Source organism: Pelmatolapia mariae, linkage group LG10_11 (assembly GCF_036321145.2).
Source record: "Pelmatolapia mariae isolate MD_Pm_ZW linkage group LG10_11, Pm_UMD_F_2, whole genome shotgun sequence".
NCBI lineage: Eukaryota > Metazoa > Chordata > Actinopteri > Cichliformes > Cichlidae > Pelmatolapia > Pelmatolapia mariae.
The window spans coordinates 35,639,824-35,660,716 of NC_086236.1; the positions used below are offsets into that span (position 1 = coordinate 35,639,824).

The window sequence follows — 20,893 nt, forward strand, 5'->3', positions numbered from 1 at the left end:
TATTTTGAATAGGTTTTTTTTTTCTAAACACCATCATCTGCTCTTTAATAACATGCACAAACACACAGGAAGGTGTTTCCAGCTGAAAATGAGGCTGACACACATAATAAAAATCCAAACAGGTGATCATCTGTATACATTTCTGAACAATCTTTTTAATGAATAAGAAATATTGTTGATGACTGACTGGAATTCTTTGATGCAGGGATACAGACACTGAATATATGAAAGGTTCATTCACTTGAAAGAAAACTGAGCACGAATACTGCTGCCTTATATCTTCAGAATGAATGATTTTCATATTTAAGCTTGCCAATGAATAGGATAAATGATAATTCAGCATCAGGTGTTTGACCTGAAATAACAATATAACTTTAATCTTCATGTTATAGTGTTTCAACTTTATTCTCAAAATGAACAATATATTTTTATTTCTTAATGTGGTCCTAATACTCCATCACACTCTTAGGAAAGCTTTCTCGTAATTTCTTAAAGCAGACTTCAGGAATAGTTCTCCAGGCTTGTTGAAGGACATTCAAAGCTGGTCTTTGTGCCAGTCTATCAAGATGATCCCACGCTGTTTCAGTAATGTGGAGGTACTGGCATCCATCCATGTTTTTACTGCATTGTGTTTCGTGCTAAAAAATGAAATTGATGCCAATCAGATTTTTTCCAAATGGTATTGTATAGCAGATATATATTTTTTGAGAAGTATAATATTGCCTTTCATTGCTATGCTGATGATATACAGATTTATTTTGAGATTACTGACGATCTTGCTATGTCTTTTCACTATTTTCGTGAATGCATGCGTGAGGTTAAAGATTGGTTCAAGAGTAATTCTCTTGTCCTGAACGAAAAGAAAACGGAGATCGTGGTGTTCGATAGTAAAATCCCCAGCGACCAATTGTGTGCTGCTCTGATGCCTTTTGCTAGCTCCCCTTCTGATTATGCCAGTAATTTGGGCATATTACTGGATAGCTTGTTTAAATTTGACAAGCAAGTGTCTGCCGTAGTGAGGTCTAGTTTTAATCAGCTGCGCCTCATTTCTAAGGCTAAGCGCTATATTCCGCACAATGACCTGGAAAAACTTATTCACGCATTCGTGACTTCCAGGTTGGACTACTGCAACTCTCTTTACATTGGCCTTTCCTCCTCCCTTCTCCTTAGATTGCAGACTGTCCAGAATGCGGCAGCACGCCTTTTGACAGGTAGAAGGAAATTTTCTTCCATCACTCCTGTTCTTGCTGGCTTGCACTGGCTGCCAGTTAAATACCGTATTCAATTTAAAATACTACTTTTCACATACAAAATTACCTCAATGAGCTTCTTAGGTTACAGACTCCTGTCAGAGCACTTAGATCTGCTACCCAACTTCTTCTGGAGCAACCTCGTTCTCGGCTGAAGTCTCGCGGCGACCGTGCGTTTGCTGTAGCTGCCCCAGTCTTATGGAACAATCTTCCTGTTGCTATCTGGGCGTCTGACTCTATGCCATTGTTTAAATCACGGCTGAAGACTTGTTTATTTAATCTTGCTTTTCCACCTAGTTAATATTAGGTGTGCGTTGATACATTTTTATCCATTATGCTTTGTTAACTACTTTTATGTATTATGATTGTCAAGGTTTTATAATTGATACGTGCCAGGTCCTTTCTCTTTTCCCTCCCATCTCCTTTTTCCTATTTTATATTTTTGTCAAGCACCTTGGTATACCCTTGGTTTTTTAGTGTGCTTTATAAATAAAGTTTATTATTATTATTATTATTATTATTATTATTATTATTATTATTATATTGTCTTCATTTAAATTTTATCTATATTGACTAGGTCGCCAACACAACTGGCTGAAATGCAGCCCCAAATATGACCAAACTTCAACCATGTTTGACAGATGGCTGTATACGCTCACTCTTGTACCTCGTCTCTATATGCTGATGACAATTTGAACTAAATTTCAAATCAAGATTCATCACTCCATAAGACTCCATAAGTTTTCATTTCAGTTCTCGTATAAACTGGCATACGTCATGCTTTTCTCCTGGTTTCCCTTCTTTAAGAACGGCTTCTTGAAAGCCGAGAACTGAGAGTATTTCTGATGAGGCTTCAGTAAACAGTAGATATATCAATTGAAAATCCAGATGTATCTAGATATGAGATCTAGAGTTAAACTTGCCAATTGACCTCCACTTGACTAATTGCTCTTTGGGAATCACCTTAGTGGTGCCATGATACAATTTTTGTCAAGTGAAGGCTGCGTGCAGGCAGGAATGGTGGACCCAAAGTGCAGACTCACGGAAACAAAATGACAGAACACAAGTCCACAAGAAGCCGTGGAGCTCAAGAAAACCAAAAGTCTGTGAAGAGCACTGGAACTCAAAAAACTGTCCATAAAGCTCTCCGGGGGTCGCCCCGGAGGGCAAGAGCACAAAAGCCTATACAGTTCAGGAGGTCGGTGGCAACGCAGGCGAGGCAAATCCAGAGGCCAGCCGCGCAGAAGGCGGCGGCGACACAGTTCAAGGGGCCGTCCATGACGGCGATGATGTCCAGCCAGTGGCCCAGAAAATGGCCGGTGACGTTGAGGTGGCGGCCGTAGAAGAGCCAGGTGTGTTGGACATGAACATAAATGGTAAATGGACTGGTAATATATAGCACTTTTCTACTCTCCTGGAGTACTCAAAGCGCTCTATACAACACGCCGCACTCACCCCATACACACCCATTCACACAAGCACTATTATCTATACAGTGAGTGCTTTTCTAACTATCATTCACACACATTCATACTCTGATGGATTCATTGGAGAGCAAGTCGGGGTTAGTATCTTGCCCAAGGATATTTGGCATGCAAACTGGGGGAGCTAGGGATCGAACCACCAACCTTCCGATCAGCAACTAACCTGCTCTACCTCCTGAGCTACAGTCAGCCAGGTTGCGGACCTGACAACAGCATGGCAGCGGCAGGACCAGATGCGGCAGGACCAGACGACTGCATGGAAGCCGCAGGTGGTGGTGGTGCTGCTGGTGACGAAGGCTGGACAGGCCCCTCTGACCCTCCAGCGGACACAGACGAAGGATGGACAGGCCCCTCTGACCCTCCAGCGGAGACAGGCTGCTGATGAGCTGTACAGTCTCAAGATGAAGCCATACCAATAACAGTCCCTGGAGGTGTAGTGTTAACAGGGACTGACACAGAGGCACGGGGAGCTGGTCTTAACATAACTGGCCGTAAAACACTAAACTTAACCTGATCCATAAGCTCTGCGACATTAAGTCCCAGTTCTTTGGCCAGTTTAGTTATGGCAGGTGGCACTCTGTTGCCCGTTATATTTGCCCGCTGAGGCATGGAAAAAGTCACAGACTGAGAAACTGCCAGAGAAACAAAAGAAGTCCCAGCCACAATGGCAGACACGGGAGCTGTCTGGAAAACTAAACAGTTCATTGGAGGTGCCTGACTTTGCTGACTTGGGCAAAACACAAGAAAAATCTGCTTGCTCTGCAATACAGGAGCCACTCTGGGTTTCATCCGAAACAGAAACAGTTATTGAGTCAATTGATTTAATCTTCATGTAATCCAAACATACAGTGTCTGAGTTTGCTGGTTCGGGCAGAACAGAATCCCAAGAGGAAAACACAGTCTTATTCACAGTGAATGGAATGTCGGAAGGTTCGGGACCGGGATGCTCAAGCGGAGCATTCAGCAAGTCACTCTTACTCACCAATGAAGTTAGCTCAGCAGCCCTGGAGTGACGGTGGCGTGAGGGGGAGGCGGCGAGAGAGAGGACGGACCGGTTCGCAAGTCATCCAGCAGATCGGGCTGCGACTGCTCCAGTTGACCGGGCTGCAAATCCTCCGGCTCCTCACACTGAAGCGGTTAACCTCCAGCAGAAACGCCGTCCTGCTGTGGCAAACGCAGCTGCTTCACAGAGAGCTCTTTCTGGTGCTGCTGTGTCGGCGTGGAAAGAAAGATAGCTAGCTCACTGGCTCTTACGTGCTCCCTCCATGCAGCTATGGTGCTGCCCAGTTTAGTGTTCAAGGAGAACTGATGAAGCCGGGGGTTGGTCTTAATCATTGCATCCACTGCGCTCAGTCCCACAGACATGTGGGACTGAGCAGCCTGTAAGCTATCAGCCTGAGAGATGCGGTCCAGCAAATTAACCAACCTCTCCATTTCGGCATCAACCTCCGAGGCGGAACAGTCTGCGGGGTCCATGTTCTGGTCATGATCTTCTGTCAAGTGAAGGCTGAGTGCAGGCAGGAATGGTGGACCCAAAGTGCAGACTCACAAAAAACAAAAGGTGAACTTAAATACAGCTTTAATGCTGGACGGCAAAACAGAAAACTGGCTGCATTAGAATACAAAATAAACTTACTCGGCAGACAGAACACACAGTACAGAATGAGAGGAGATCGTGACACTGACACAGAGAAACACAGGGCTAAAATACACAGAGGGAGCAATCAGGGAATGAGAGACAGAAGCGAAGCACAGCTGGGACAAATCATACATGACGAGACCAAAGGGAAGCAAAACTCAATACGTTAACCCTAGGACACAGACTTTCAAAGTAAACCAGGAAACATAACAGACTGAACTTATATACAGGCAGACACTGAAACCATAGACACTATAAAGGGAACACGGAAATCACAAACAAAACCTAAGAATTAATAAAGAAATATAATTAAAAACAAAATACTGGGTCGATGACCCAGGCACCCCAACAATTTTACCCCTGTGAATCTGTGTCTTTGACCTTTTTTCTTAAACTGATGTGAACAAATGCTGGGTGTTAGTGACAGTAACAAAGTACCTAAAGATACAATTTAAAACAGATTATCTGATAAGTTGTCTGTTATGAGTAGACATGACACTGATTCATCCTTTGTGTTTTTTATGCTTCAATGATTCAGTATTAAGTGGCTTAACAAAAAAAAGAAAAGAAAACAGTCACGAGAAAACTTTAAAAGATCTTCAGGAAGCTACAAGGAAGTCTGGCTCCAGGGAGGGGAAACAAAGAAATTATGAAAAGCTCCAGAACTTTGTACAGTACTGTACTGCATGCTGACAAGTTAGGACACTTTGTGTAAGGAAATGAAAAGAAACACAATCTTGAAGATATTTCCTGTCATTTAAAGAATCATTGCATTCTCCATTGACTGACGCTGCATGTTGATTTCCTGACCACATGAGGGTCAGAAGAGCTCCAAAATATCAACGTTACACAAAGAATGGCTAATATCATCATACAAATAGCAAATACACTCAACACACAGTGTGACACAATATTTCTGGCCACACAACAAATGACACAATCTATGTAGGACTTAAGAAACTTTCTCAAAAAACATCAGAATTTTTCTCTTGTTACCAATTTTAATATTTCTTCAGTAGTCATAGATACTTTGTAGCTTTACGTACTCCTGCTAGACCTCAATGCAGCATTTGATACTGTTCAACATATTATTTTATTACACAGATTAGAACATGCTGTAGGTATTAAAGCGATCACGTAGCACATCATTATATACCAGCTAGCACAACTTCAGTAGCCCTACAAACGTCACTGCTGTTTAGTTTTCTGTCTTCATTTATGTTGGAAGTGATAGCAGAGCTGTACGTTTGAATTTTTTCAGAAGTCTCTCAGTCAGAACATGCTGTATCATTTTTAGGTGGAAACTAACGAGCTAACTTCCTGCTAACTTTTAAGTCAGTTAAATTTAATAAATTCTGTTTTCATGGATGCCTGGATGTTAAAGCAGCAACGCTGAATATTTTATTAAAGATGAAAGAATTTAGACAGTGTTTAAATCTCAGTGATGCCACAGTGTTCGTTTGACTTTGGGACCTAAGGTAGACGGAGTTTAGGACCCAGATTACTCCGCGAGGTTCCATCACGCAGTGCGGCTTCGTAGCTTACCAAAGTCGTACTAAAACATTTTTGACAGATTTTTGAGCACCGTGTGCCACATAAAATCAGTTTGAGGTCAGTAAGCACAACCAGAATTCATACATAAGGCGCACTGGATTATAAGGCAAACTGTCGATTTTTGAGAAAATTAAAGGATTTTAAGTGCGCCTTATAGTGCGGAAAAAACGGTACTAAGGTTTTCAGCATCTCTGCCATGGCATCAGACTACACAGGCCCCCCTTCCCAAGTTCATCAGTGAGTCCTGGTCACCTAAGGCACTGTCACAGGTTTATCAGTTGGACCAATAGCTCCGTTTACTTGTAAACAGACCTAACTGTTGTTGATGATGTCTGTTGATTTAAAATTAGCTTTTACCTTTTATTTAAATGCAGTGGTCCATAATGAGCGGTTTTCACAAAGTACATGGCAGCTCCTGGTATCTTCCAATTTTAAGGCTGAACTAGTACGTTTTTTTCCTCTTAGCTAATTGCATCTATGGTTTTACTGATATTGCCTGAATGTGGCATTACATCTGGGATTTTACCAATGTCATGTTTCCCCATACATTTTCTTCCCATAGTGTATGTGTAGACAAACGTGTATGACTGCAGTGTCCCATGTGTGATATCAAAAGACTTACGCAGGCTTGAAGTTAGAGTCTCTCGTCTAAACCACCTGCTGTAAGCACCATCAGCCATGTACCAGTCCTCCTTAGTTTCTGATATGAGCGTTCCTCAGATTGTAGGCATATTTTTACCCTATTTCTCTTTAGGAGTTTTCAAGCAAAAAGAGTCTATTCAAAGTGCACTCCTTTCATATGCCTGTCAGGAAATGAAAAGAAATGCCCTTACTGTCTGACTAGTGGCCATGTGACTAGCTGTTTATGCCTTAGATAAACAACTCTCAGTTTTTTTAAAATCCAGCTTCATCCCCAAGCAAAATTTCCATTTGTGTGGCTGTGACATTTTTTATGTGATTTATTCTATTGTCCCGAATCCCCCGGCCTTTGCTGTCCCTCCACCTCATCCCCTTGCCATCAGCTTGACAATCCCAGCCTTTGTTTTTGCAATGAGAAGCAGCATTCTTCCAGAGGCATGACCTCCTCTGTCTCTATAGAGGCTGGCACTGGGGACACGACCCTCCCCGATGATTGGATAGCACCCGCCGGATGCTGTGAACGAAATCCACTAGTTGTCACCCCAATGCTGCCCACATGTGCGCCAAACACAAGCTCCTTCCTGAGAAAGAGAACTCGAGGGATCCCTCTGTTCATCCCAGCTGATGCTCCCAAGCCTCAGCACCACTATCAGGACCATTAGCACAGTACACAGGATCCAACTCTGTGGATCATCATTTGTTTCTGTGAGTATCCATTTGATGCTTTTTAACGGTAGTTTTTAACAATATACTTTAGAGTCAGGACTCAAGTGATCATTATATTATTGTTCTTAACAACTGCCAAGCAGGGCAAATTAATTTCTTCCTTTTTAGAAGAAAAGAAAAGAGGAGGTTTTAGCAGCACCATAAGAGGAGGCTGAAATGAAAGGTACTGAAGTGAAAAACTATTTCAGAGAGACTCATCCTTAAAATCCCAAAGCACACTCATTATTAGAATTCCAAGCCAGCAGTACATCAAGGCACCCAGCTCAAGTTTTACACCCCAAACCAGCTGAAAGGGATGAGTGCAAACATAGGAACATCAAAAACCAGAAACAGTAATGCATGAGACTACCTGCAGCGATGCAGGTATCTGTCATACACAGACACCTGCACAGATCTGGATTTAGGTTATTATGCAGTTATGTGGGTAGGGATAAGTGAATTTACTTTGTAAGCAATACCTGTATTGTTGATAGTACTTTTATTAAATACACAGCACATAATAACTGTCTGCGTTATCGCTGTCTGTGTGCCACCTGACTTGAGGACTGTAGGGTGGGAATAGGAACTGCTTTGTCATGAGGATTTGCCCTGGATGCTATAACACAGAGTTAGCTGGGCATTCACAGAAATGCAAAGCTGTGGTCAATGGTGCTATTTATTGAAATTCCATATCATGAGTGTATCAGTGCGACACAGTGCTTGTAAGGCTTGTTACCCTTTAAATTGTGGCTCTTTCATCAGTATGCCTTCAGTGTGTACATGTCACATAGCCCCCAGCAGTGCCTGCCATTTGACTCTCATTAGCACAAACAACATTTGTATGGATTTCCCAGCTGAAACAGAATTTATGTTCCAGGGAGTTTTGATACCAAGAGAGACCTATTTATAGTGTTTATGAGCTCTTCCATACATTTTAAAGACATGGTAAGACACTTTCAATCCTTTTAAGTGCGGCGTGAGGCCTGCCTGTCCTCCTTCCACTCATTGCTCTTTAAACCAGTCAGAGTCTATCAATAATGAGCACTGCATTAGAATCATTTGGTTTGTTTTGTAGATGTGGCTCTCTTTCCAGCACAGCTTTACTGCCAAGTCCCATTATGTACTTGAATTGATTTACAGCTATTCTATCATTTCTTATAGGTAATGCCATAAAAAAAAGGCACATTAAAAGGATATCACTTTTAAACACAAACGTACATCGTTGAACACAAGAAGATTGCAGTCACATTAAAACATTGATGCCGTAGTAAATGTGTAGTAGTGGTCAGTTGTGTGTTATATAAACAAACTATCAGCCTGTTGTTGCTGATTGGTGTTCTAACAGGCACAATTGGCGGCATGCTTCAGTGCTCGTACACAGTGCTATTGTTTACGGCTGAGCTGAAGAAAATAATGCTACATTATGTAGATGGATCAAAAATGAATCATTCCATGAAAGAACCTTCAAACTGTTAAAAAATAATTTAAAAAAGGAGAAGACAAAATAGAGTTTTATGTTTGAGTTTCATGTAATGTTCGTGTGCTGACTCATCTGCCCCCAGCAAAGGTCATTAGCAAGTGGCAGACCCCTGTGCTTAGTGATGTGTATGGACACGGGTGCTGCGCCAAGTGGATTCTGAAAACCAATCAAGAGAGCGCTTTCTCAGCTGATGGGATTTAATGAAAAAATCCATTTGAAACAAACACTGCCAGCACGACCCATGTTATTTTATTTTCTCCTTATCCTTCAAAGTGCTTCCAGTAGTGATGGTAATGGTACTGTCATGAGCCATGTCTTTGATTATCAGTGCACATTTTCATCATGTAAAATCATTAAATAAGAAATATTGTATTTGTCATTTTTATTTATTTTTTAATGTTTTCTTATCAGTCGCAGTATTGGGTCGATTGCCTGATAGTTTTATAAAGACAGAAATATTATTTGTTTGTTTATTCTCTTTTTCCTAAGATAATTTCTATTTGCCATTGTTGGCTCTGTTTGTCAGTTGTTGGTGTAGGGAAACAGGAAACAGGGAAAGGGTATGACATGCAACCTGCTGGGAGAAACAGTGAAAGCTGCAGGCACAGCGTGGGGTATGTGCCTTATCCATTAGACCAACACACACTTTCAGCTATTTTATTTTAATTGCAAATACATTAAATACTTAAATGTTGTGGGTTTAACATTAGTAAAGGGACTCAGGCAGCTGGAAACCATATATCTATGTATGTATGTACGTAGATAGATAGATAGATAGATAGATAGATAGATAGATAGATAGATAGATAGATAGATAGATGAGGTGTTTTTCTGGTATACATTAATATATAATATATATTAGTGTTGTCAAACAATTAAAATGTTTAATCAGATTCATCACAGGGTTACTGTGGATTAATTTATGATAAAAATATCATTCATTTTTATTCTCTATTAATCGCATTTCATTTTGCATGAGCAAACAGACTCGAGAAAAAAGGGAAAATATACGAACTTAACATGTTTATTGAACATTTGGACCATTCACGTTAACAAAAACCTCTGTAAACATTTATCCTCTCTCTCTGTCACTCTTGGGGAGGCACTTCAAGTCCTTATTAACAGGTCTGCAGTTTGTTGCAATCCACTTGGTGTCAGTCAATATGTCCGAGGTAGACTTACTGAGTCCGCGATGCTCTGTGACTGGTTTGTCGCAAGCTGGGTGACGCAATAGCCAAAGTGCTAGCAGCATCCCAGGCTAACGTATGCTTCGCGTCAATTTTAAGTTAGAAGTGCTTCGGTGAAAATTCCTTCTTGCACAATGTGCATAAGACTGTTCTGTCTTCTTATTTTGTTTTATACTCAAATTTCCCATCGAGAGGGCCAATGTGCGTTTATCATCTTCCATACTGAGTTGATTGGTTCAGCTGCCCGTCACTACCAATGACTGTAGAAAATATGGATGACACGACAGCGCCTCCTCCCATTGAGCAAAAATGAAGCCATCCTGCTTGTGGAGGCTGCCATCTTGCATTTTTGGAGCCAGAGTCTGCGCAGTAGTGACTTGAGGTGGAGCGACTGTGTCACATTCCCACCCACACACCCGCTGGACGTGCCCGCAAACACGCCCCCCTACACTTTTTACGTAGCCCGGCTCCTCCAGTTTATTTGCTGATGGGTTTACCGCGACTGACGACTCGTTAAATTAAGGTAAATACAACCATGTCACTGTTATGAAAGAGACACACAGCTTATCATCTTATAGTTCTTTAACATCTAAAATCACTCTGTTGTTAATTTGTTTGCTAGATTAGCCGCTAGCATACGCACTGTGTTGGGGGCTTGTTGCTAGCTAGTTAGCGATGCTACACACCTGTTACTCTTAATAGTATGTGTTTTTAAATGAGTCAGCACTCCTTAGGTTTTGTTATCCATTTTTAGACAGCGATGAGATCAGCTTCACACTCCACAGAGGCCCAGAGTTACTGTTAATATCAGAAATGTAATGCTGTCCTTTTTAACATTTTAACATAAGTAAGTGTAATGGATCTAAAGCTGTTTAAATCTTCAGAGCCGTCAACAGCCTGGTAACATGGAAACTTTAAAAACAGCAGCAGAAGGTTTCAGTAGTGTAGTCTAATTTGTTCTTTTCATTTAATAATAGAGTCCATATTATATCAACAGCTACATTCACCCTGGAGAGAAACTAGTGAGGGAGACCACCAGGACCAAGCTGGGTTTCCTGGGTCCAGAGGTTTGGAGGAACGTCTTCACTTTCTTTCATCACAGCTGTCCTGTGCCAGATGTTCTGTTGACCCACTGAGAGAGGCTTCATTTAAGAAACACCAGGAACACTGAAGCTCATTGCATTGCTCAAGCAGGACTCATGATCTTCACCAGCAGCTCCCTCACAGGGAAATCTTCAGCACTCCTCCGTAGGCCCGCCCCAGGAGATGGATACACCCAGCATTTCATGAACACTGTGATGGAGACCTTTGGTTTGTGTAATGGTATAAATACTCGGATACTTCCCAGAGGCTCCGGACTTTTACATAAACATATTATATTCAGTCCTGTAGAAAGTTATATATTTAAAAATATATCATCCTCTCTGATTACTCTGGTATGAATAACTCTGAATTACTTTATGGTAAATAACACACTATCTGCAAAAAACTGAAAGAATTCCAGATCACAGTTTGTAGTTCGACATTCAAGTGACGACCTTTGACCTTCATGAGGTTTTATTTAATTGTGTCAGAGAAAATCAAATGTGCTCTTCATGCAGCTGAGTACATCAAGTGTTTAAAACAGAAGCTGTGCAGGTCTGAGATCAGCAGCTCTCTGAAACGCCAAACTGAGGTCCTGTTAATGCTGATATATAGTGACACAGTTACAGGGGTGATTAATCCTTTTGACTTTAACTTTATCAATAGAACAGCTGCAGCTTTCACTGACAGCACATGTGGTACTTTAACCTTTGCACTGTTTTCATCAGTTCATTTTGCAGTTAACATGTGAACATGTTGGATGATCTGTCTGCTGTCACTGGGTGGTGCTGAGGTCTGAATCTGAGGGCAGCTCCTGTAATCACAAAGAGAACAGAACCATCAAACTGAAATATAAAAGTTTCTCTCAAGTCTGAAATAAAGCTGATCCTTCTCTGTCCCACACACTCAGGATCTGAAGTTCTTCTCTTACATTTGTTTAGTTCTACAGTTTAATCCATAGTTACTGATTAATGAGGAGTTGCTGAAGTACAAGCTTTTTTTTTCTTTTTTTTTAAATTGGTGTTACTGTCTTTACACATGTGGAGACTGAAAACATGCTGCTGTTTGAAGATATTTAATAATCAGCTCTGCACAGGAGCTGAAGCAGAGTGCAGCCTGTTGCTTTTACAGTATAATACTTGTAATAAAAGTACAGTAACGGTAATTAGTGACTGAGCAGCCCGGGGCGTTTCTCTTGATTTCTTTAGTCAGGGTAAATTCATTCACCTGCACGGGTTAGCTAAACGAACTTTACAAAACAAGTTTCCCCGATAGCCAGGGCTCTACCGTCCTTAGCTAGGTCTCCGGACCAGGCTAAGGACGGTAGTTACGGATTAGCTTACCGAAAAAGTGCAGCGGGGCCTCAGGTCCTTCTGTCGGGTAGTCCAGTTTACTGAAGAACACCTGACCTCAGGCTGTCAGGTTAAAACAGTCAGGCGTGTTTTCGTAATGTAAACGCTGGCCCTCCTCTCAGAGCCTACGCTCTATCTGCTATTCCCGAACACAGATACGCAAGTTTCTCCGTGACTGCAGCTGTCAGTCAAAGCTGTTATGATGACGTTACACCCCAATTTAACATCACCGTGGTAGGAATTAGAATCAAACTTATGGGAAAGGAGACCCCTTGGACATAAATCAGCGTAATGAGAACTACTGATAACAAAAGAAAGAATCTTTGGAAAAAAATTATCTGAGGAGAATTAATTTATTTTAGTCTGACCCCAGTCCCATCCGCTAACATGGAGGAGGGGCGATAGAGACGTTTTGGCTTTATTTTGGGGAGCTGTCGCATTGTCCATGCTTTCTACAATCATTGGTTACTACCAGATCAACTGTCCATTTGCGCATGTGCGAAGGTAACTCTACTTGGACAAACTGCCCAAAATGCGCTGACAGAAACATTTCAGGGATTTTGAGTCATTCTGCACTCCAGATGTGTTAATAGCATTCAATTTTTTGTATTGTGTTAATCGTGATGACGGCTTAATCTGCATTAACACGTTAATTTTGACAGCACTAATATACATACATACATATTATATATATATATGAATATATATTTATATATATATGAATATATATATATAGACAGAGAGAGAGCGAGAGAGAGAGATAGAGATAGATAGATGGATAGATAGATATAGATATATATAGATGTACGACTGGGATCCAATTATCACATTTGAAATTTCTTCAGCTTGAGTGCTCAGTTAAAATGTAGCTAGGTTAGGTTATTTGGCAGGGACAATGCAACACATGTACTGAATCAGATACTGTCTAGCTATCCATCATTTTTCTCAACTGCTTGTCCAGTTTAGGGGTGCAGAGGGGCTGGAGCCCATCCCATAGGCCAAGACATCCTGAACAAGTTGCCAGTCTATCAGGCTACCACAGAGATAGGCAGGAATTCATGCTCACATTTGTAGTTATGCCCTATTTAGATTGACCAAATGGCCGATCAGTTAACAGGTTTTTGGATGTGGGAAGAACCCAGAGTACCCAAAGAGAATACACACAGGAACTGGGAGAACATGACTCCACCCAGAAGCTGGCTGGTGGTTTCATACTCAGGCTGTTCTTTTCACTCCACACTTTAACCTGGGATTATCAGTGTTTGAAAGTGGCTCAAGTTTTACCACAGTACATCACCATTATTACTTTATCTGCAGGCATAATACACTCAAGATAAATGATCAATATGTTCAAAAACATTGGGCAATTCTCAGCATCACTGGATTCAAGCAAATAGAATAAGAGAAACTGTAGTTTTTAGTTGTGTGAATGCTGTAAAGCATACATATATATTATTAAGAGAGTTTGTGTTTCTGTCATGTAGTAATTGTGCTTAACTGTATGAAGCTTATTAGACATTATGAAATAGATCATATGTAAAAGCAAATTTTGCCAAAGTGCTTAAAAGACTTTTTTTCCTTAGCAAATTTTCTACTTAAATTTTATATTAATTTAATTTAACAAATTTTTGGATATCTTGTGTAATTTCCATTGCAAATATTAATCAAAGTTAAATTAAGGGGGCATGGCAGAAAAAACACTGGAGCAGAGCTGTGTGTGTGTGTGTGTGTGTGTGTGTGTGTGTGTGTGTGTGTGTGTGTGTGTGTGTGTGTGTGTGTGTGTGTGTGTGTGTCAGAGGGGTGTTTAGCTGCCCCGAATCAGAAACTGCTTGCTGTTTACATAGAGTTTATAGAGTCACACTGAGTTTATTTTAGGTCTTTTTCTCTCGTTCAGCATTTGTTTCACTTCTTCTTCATCTTGATGAGCTTCAGCTCCAGATTTTGCATCTTTTTTTTTCATTTGAAAAATAAAATTTCACCAAATGATGCTCAGTTTAGGTGCTTTGTTGGCTTTATTTAGTATAGTTTTGTGGGCGGGGGGTGCTCTTGGTTTTCACACTTAAGATGGCTGATATTGTCAGGATCCTGGGTCTCCTGACCCAGCGGTTTTAGTTCTTTGTGATTCTTGTATTTTGTACTCGTGTGATTTATTCTATGGTTTCTAGTTTTGATCCCTTGCCCTTCATGTTTCTCTGTGCCCCCTCTGTTCTGTGTAAGTCTGTGTTTCTTGGTCAGTGTCTTTGCATGTTTTGAGTTTCTTGTGTTTTCTGTCACTCTGTATTGTGAATTATGTTCTCATGGTTGGTCTTTTGTTACTCCCTCGAGTCTAGTTTCTTGTGTTCCATGCTTAGTATTTCCCTCTGTGTATTTTGGTTCTTAGAGTCCTCTGCTTTATGGTTTGTCTCTGTGTTTCTTAGTTGCTCTGTCTCCCCTAGTCAAGTCTGCGTCTGTGCTACTTCCTGTTTTACTTTGAAGGTCTGTGTCTCATGTGAGTAGGGATGGGTATCGTTTAGGTTTTATCCGATACCAGTACCAAACCGGTACTTTCGAAACGGCGCCGGTGCTTAAACAGTGCTCAAACCGGTGCTTAAAGAATGGAGAACACAAAATTGGTCCTAAAACCTCTCATGTTCAGCTGTTTTTTTGTAAAAAGATAACAATGTTATCCTTTTTTGCAGCTATAGGGCATATATGGTATCACTCTTGGCTGGAAGCAGTGCTTAAACAATGGAAAAAACACAAACTTTGTCCAAAAACTTCTTATGTTTAACTGTTTTCCACTTTTTCTTTGGTCATTTTAGCCTTTTTGGCCAGGGTGAAGGCAGTATCTGCCATTAAACAAGAAGACCGCTGCATGTAATTACGACGGTGTTTGCTAGTTCACCTTACATGCGTTAATTTAATAACGTGGTTAGCCTACTCAACGTAAATTACACACGAACAACATTAAACTACTCACCCAGAGAAGAACAGCTGCTGCTGCCATCATCATCCGTCATCATTTCTGCTACGCTGGCAGGGCTAGGGGCCAGGACTCTACTCTTCGAGTTTTTGGGGGATGTTGCTAACTCCGGGTCCGATAACAGGAAACCCACCCGCAGTAGATGTGCACGGTGTGAGGTCTCGCAGCAAGCTATCAAATACGGCGCATTTCTCGGCTTTTAAAAAAACGCTATGTGTCGCCAGGTTTCATCAGATTCAAGGTGTTACCTCCTTTGCACAGTATCATCTTAAAGCACTTGTTGCAGGCTGCTGAGTTTGCATCTTTTGCTGTGAAGTACAGCCAGACTTTGACCGCTTCGCCTTGGGCATTTTTAATCTGTAGCTCTGCTCTAAAAGAACGTACGTACCTGGGCCCGCCTACTATCGTCGGAAACGTAAAACGATTGGCTAGAATCTAAAGTGTATCACATCTCAGGAAAAAAAAAGCACCGAAATGTGCGCTGCTTTTCGGTCTGGTTACTACCGTTTATGTCAGAACCGGTGCCATCATGGCACCGGATACCGGTACCCATCCCTACATGTGAGTGTATCCTACTTTGCTTCCTTGTCTCATCAGTTCTGATTTCTCCCAGTTGTGCCCTCCTTCTGTCTCATTCCCCTCATTACTTCCCAGTGTATTTAAACCCTGTGTTTCTCTGAGTCAGTGTCGCGTCGTCCCTCAAGTTGTGTGTTTCCTCGTGTGCCTCTCTGCAAAGTGTAGTTTATATTTTCCCAGTGTAGTTTAGTTTTGTATGCTTTTTCCCTGTCAGCAAATAAAGCTGAGTTTTTTGAGTTAATCCCTTGAGTCTGAGCGCCTGCATTTTGGGTCCTACTCCTGCCTGCCACACAGCACTTCCTGACAGATATTTTGAAAAGCTTATTCAATTAAACTTATTCCTCAAGTTCAGCTTTGAATATTTAAAATATTTTATATATATATATTGCATAATATATCAATATATAACTTCCTCCTCATCTGCTCTGCACAGTGTCTTTCTACTCTGTATCTATGCAGACTGCTCATGAACTCCATTAGCAGCTCCTTGGTGTTGGTGCTGTTCAGTTCTTATTACTCCAGTCACTGAAATTTTTAACTTAATTTTGTGATGCTTTAGTTTATATGCTGGCTGTTCTTTCCCACTTTTCTGACAATTTTTCACAGTTGAACAACAAGTTGTTTAGCGGTAACTTCAGCTTCTTCAGCAGTTTTCAGCTGAAAAAGTTTTATTTTATTATAAATTACTGAATTCACACTGCATTTTCACAGGAAATGCTATTTTTCTAGTTGAGAAACAGGAACACAATGGTATGAATGCATTCACACGTTTGTGTTCCTGTTTCTCTTTATTCTTTAGTATTATTCGTCCTCAAGTAGCTTTCGTATGTTTTAACTATGCTTTAACTACTTCTGCATACTTTTAGCAATTCAAGTTTTACAGTATTTTGCTACTTCTGCTCTTTCTGGTCATATTTTCTGCTATTTCTGACTTTTTATACTTTTTAAAACATTCAGCTTTTTATGGATTTTCTGCCCCCGTTATGGAAAGCTTTCAGAAATCTGTTAAAACTTGGCTGTTTTTTAAACGTCACTATTTCCACATCCTTTCACTTAGAAGCACTATTTAAACTCAAAATGCTCTCAAACCATTTGGCTATTATGGTATAATTCAGCTTTTGGGTATCTTTTACCGTTTTCATAAAATCCCTGCTCAGGTTTTTCGTCGCATCATGATAATTTTTTATAAAACACATGCTTTGCTATGTTTTCTCTGCAATTAAGCTAGAGTGCACAACTCTCTCTGAATCTGTTCCTCATGTCCAAGTAAATTCTTCTTACTTGCTCAATTTTCACTCGTCCAACACAAATTATATACCAAAACATAGGTTTTTATGTTTTGATTCAGAAAATGTGACTGACATTGATGTGGGAGCTAAAGGGAAGCAATACAAATTTCACTCAAAACCAGAGCTGGAAGTCTCTATCCGGACACGTTTTCCAGTCGTCCCATCTCCTAAATGAAATAGCCACAGTTGTTTTGGTGCGAAAAAGTAAACAAGCTGCTTCTGATTGGTGGATTCAAATTCAGTAGATTCACACTAACGACTGTATAGAAGGTAGACATTGATTCAGACTTGATTGGCATCGAAACACAGAGGCCACACTCTCACAATCACTGTTCACTCCATGGTGCGTGTGTGTCCATATTTGTAAACATTGTTGGGTGGAGATGCATACGCGTGTGTGTTTGTGTCAGAGGGGTGTTCACAAGCTACCACCAATCAGAAACTGCCTGTTTAGAGTTTATAGATTCAGGCTGAGCTTATTTCAGGCCTTTTTCACTCGTTCAGTTCTGTTTCAGTTCTTCTTCATCTTGGTGAGCTTCAGTTCCAGGTTTTGCATCTTTTTTGTGTTGTTTTGTTTTGAAAAGGTAAATTTCACTAAATGCTCAGTTTAGATACTTTATTGGCTTTATTTAGCATATTTTTCTGTTTTTTTGTACTCGCAGTTTTCACACTTAAGGTGGCTGATATTTTGAAAATCCTTTGCAATTAAGCTTATTCATCAAGTTCAGCGTTGAATATTTCAAATATTTTATATATATTGCATAATATATCAAAATATCAATATATATCTTGGTTAACTTCCTCCTCATCTACTCTACACAGTGTCTATCTGCTCTCTGTCTATCCAGATTGACCGGCACTGTGTTTTAGGTCTCCTGAACTTCATTAGCAGCTTCTTGGTGTTGGTGCTGTTCAGGAGGAGACAGTTCTTATTATTCCAGTCATTGCAATTTTTAGCTTAATTTAGTTATGCTTTAGTTTATCTGCTGGCTGTTCTTTTCTGTTTGTCATAATCCACTGTGTGGCAGGGAGATTAGGACCCAAACTCAGGTCTCCAAAAATCACAAAGGTAAGTTCAAAACAGCTTTATTGCTGAGCTCTCCCAAAACACAAGATACAAAAAACTCAAATTCACTTGGAACCGGGACCTACTCGGCTCAAGACACACAGGCACAGAGGGAAATTCAGACAATATGTAAACACAGGATAATGAGGGAACAAATCCAGGTTAGCAAGACAAGGGAAGCAAAATTGAACAGTGTACACACGAGGCAGGAGACTATCAAAGTAAAACAGGAAATAGCAGGCACAGGAGCACGTCAAGACACACAACTTGACCAGGGAAGACAAAAGCACAAACATGGCAGACAGAGCTGAAAGGCAGACAGAGCCAGGGAGCTAGAGACACGAGTGAATGCTAGAGAGGCAGGGACAAGGGAGACAGAGGCAAAGAGACAGAGAGCGAGAGAGTGACACCAAACTTGACATTCATAAAAATACATCATGGATAACACAGACACATGACAGAAGTGGCAGACAATTAAAATAGCGACAAAACTGACTTCAAAGAGAGACAACAATAACTAACACAGGAAACTAGACATAAGAAGACAGGAAACACCAATTTAACCACATAATAACAAGCCTGAAAACAACAAATATAAAATACAGAACTATAATATAAGTAAACTAGAAAACTCCTGAGTATTCTCAAAACTCAAAACCTTAGGTCATAGACGCAGGACCAGGGCACTGCTTTTCTAAAGTTTCTGCTATTTTTTAAAATTTCAATAACTTTTTTAGCTCTGACCACAGCATCTTGTGTCATTTTTAGCTAAATGTTGTGTTTCTTTATCTTATCTACAGGTAATTCTTTCTTGCCTTTTTAAAGTTGCTGACAGTCTTCCACATTTCAACAACTGTTGAAATGTTCAACAACACTGCATTCTCCACAGAGTGACACAGCATGTTCATTATCTGATCACATGGAGAGACAGAAGAACCCTAAAATTTTAGCACCCAACATTATACAAAGAATGGCTAACATGATAATATTATCCCAAAATGTTCTGTGTGTGTGTGATTCTGTTTATATGGACGTAGCATTACCTTATAAAGAGTACATTTGCACAATGACTGAAACTAGCCCACTGAATGAACAATGTGCTATGAGGTCAGTTCCTTGATCATTAATATGCAAATTCTCAACTACCACTGATCAAATACCATTGATCAATGATCAGTGACCATTGATCATCAGTGACCATTGATCATTGATCAATGATCAAAGACATTCACAGAGAGTTGGTTAATGGCTGCAATCACAGCATTGTAAGATGGCGAAAGATGTACCCTTAGGCCCCCTCCTTGATTCAGAGATGGTCTTTCCCTTTTCATGTACCAAAGTGCAACAGATCCATAGGCCCTCTCTGTTGCATCGCAGAATACATGAAGTTGTCCATGTTGTCCATGAGTATTGTCAGGGAATGTGTAGGTGCGGAAGATGGGCAAGTTCCCTCTTTCAGGTCAACCACTGGTTGAGAAAGTGCTGTGGTTTAATCTGGTCGTCCTAGCCTAGGTCTTGTTTTCAGAGATCCTGGATAACAATTGTCATACTGGCTAGCCAGTGTCTTATACAGTTTCTTGAGAGTAGGCGCAACCTCACTGGATTGTTGTTTATAGCCCAGTGTGTCACTGAGACAGTTCCACTGCATGCCAAGGGTTAGCGTTTGAAGGCCAGTACTGCTCTTTGACAGCCAGAAGTCACAAGCTCTGGATCTGGCTGCAGGTGGGAGATGTTCAGTGGCAGCTGAAATATTACAGGACCATTGACTGATCTCAAATCCTCCTTCTGCTAACAACTGTTCCAGGCTGTCCACCAAGCACTTGGCCTCTTCTGCTTTGGACATACATTTTTGTCAACATAAAATGACTCGACTATGTTAGCCAGGTTGGTGGTTACATTCCTGCTCTCCTTGACACAGCGTTGAAAGGCCTATACTGCACAACAAGGGCTGCAATTTCTCCCTAATGTTAATACTTGCCACTCATATATGGATGGCTCCTCTTCTCTCTGCATCTCTTTCCAGAGGAAGCGCAAGAGTGGTCTGTCTTGGGGGGGTAGGCGTACTAGGTGGAACATTCCTTTAATTTTGCCACTCACAGCCACGGCATGCTGGCAAAATAAAAGGAGTACACCAAGGAGTGATGGAACTAGGGCTTTGGTAAAAGCTGGTCATCCAGTGACCGACCATGGTATTGCAATGAACAGTTAAAGACTATCCTGTTCTTACCATTATGCTGCACTATGTGATGTGGAATAAAACACGATTCCTCTGTCTGGCCAGCTTCTTTCAATGAGATCTTGGCTACGTAGCCTTCCTGTTCCAGTTTGTGGATTTCAGAGCAGCAGGAATCTGCCTGGCTGGGGGCCTAAGCAAGCCTGCATTCAGTGCTGCAAAGACTAGACATTACAGCTTCCTTTGGGGTATAAAGACTGGTGATGGGTGTCCACTGCAGCAAAGGTCTGGCATAAGATAATGCAAAAGCATCGAAGGCAGTTGCATCTCCCATTTTCAGTGCTGGAGTGCTTCAGATTGCACTCAACTCTGACTGGACTGGCTGTCTTGGCTAGCCATACTTCTGCTCTACAGGGGCTTCCTGGAGCGCCTGTAGAGCAGCTGTGTAGGGCTG

General features: G+C 41.0%; 1 protein-coding gene across 3 annotated transcripts in view; it reads left to right on the plus strand.

The window, feature by feature from the left end:
- The window catches only part of b3gat1b (beta-1,3-glucuronyltransferase 1 (glucuronosyltransferase P) b), a 56,509-nt gene that overhangs the window by 10,059 nt on the left and 25,557 nt on the right, over nucleotides 1-20,893 (plus strand). For 2 of the 3 annotated variants that reach the window (XM_063487807.1, XM_063487806.2), the window contains exon 2: nucleotides 7,026-7,271. The exons of the other annotated variant lie outside the window; for it this stretch is intronic. The gene's annotated coding sequence lies outside the window, so the exon portion shown is untranslated. The remainder of the gene's footprint in view (nucleotides 1-7,025; nucleotides 7,272-20,893) is intronic. 3 annotated transcript variants of the gene reach the window in all.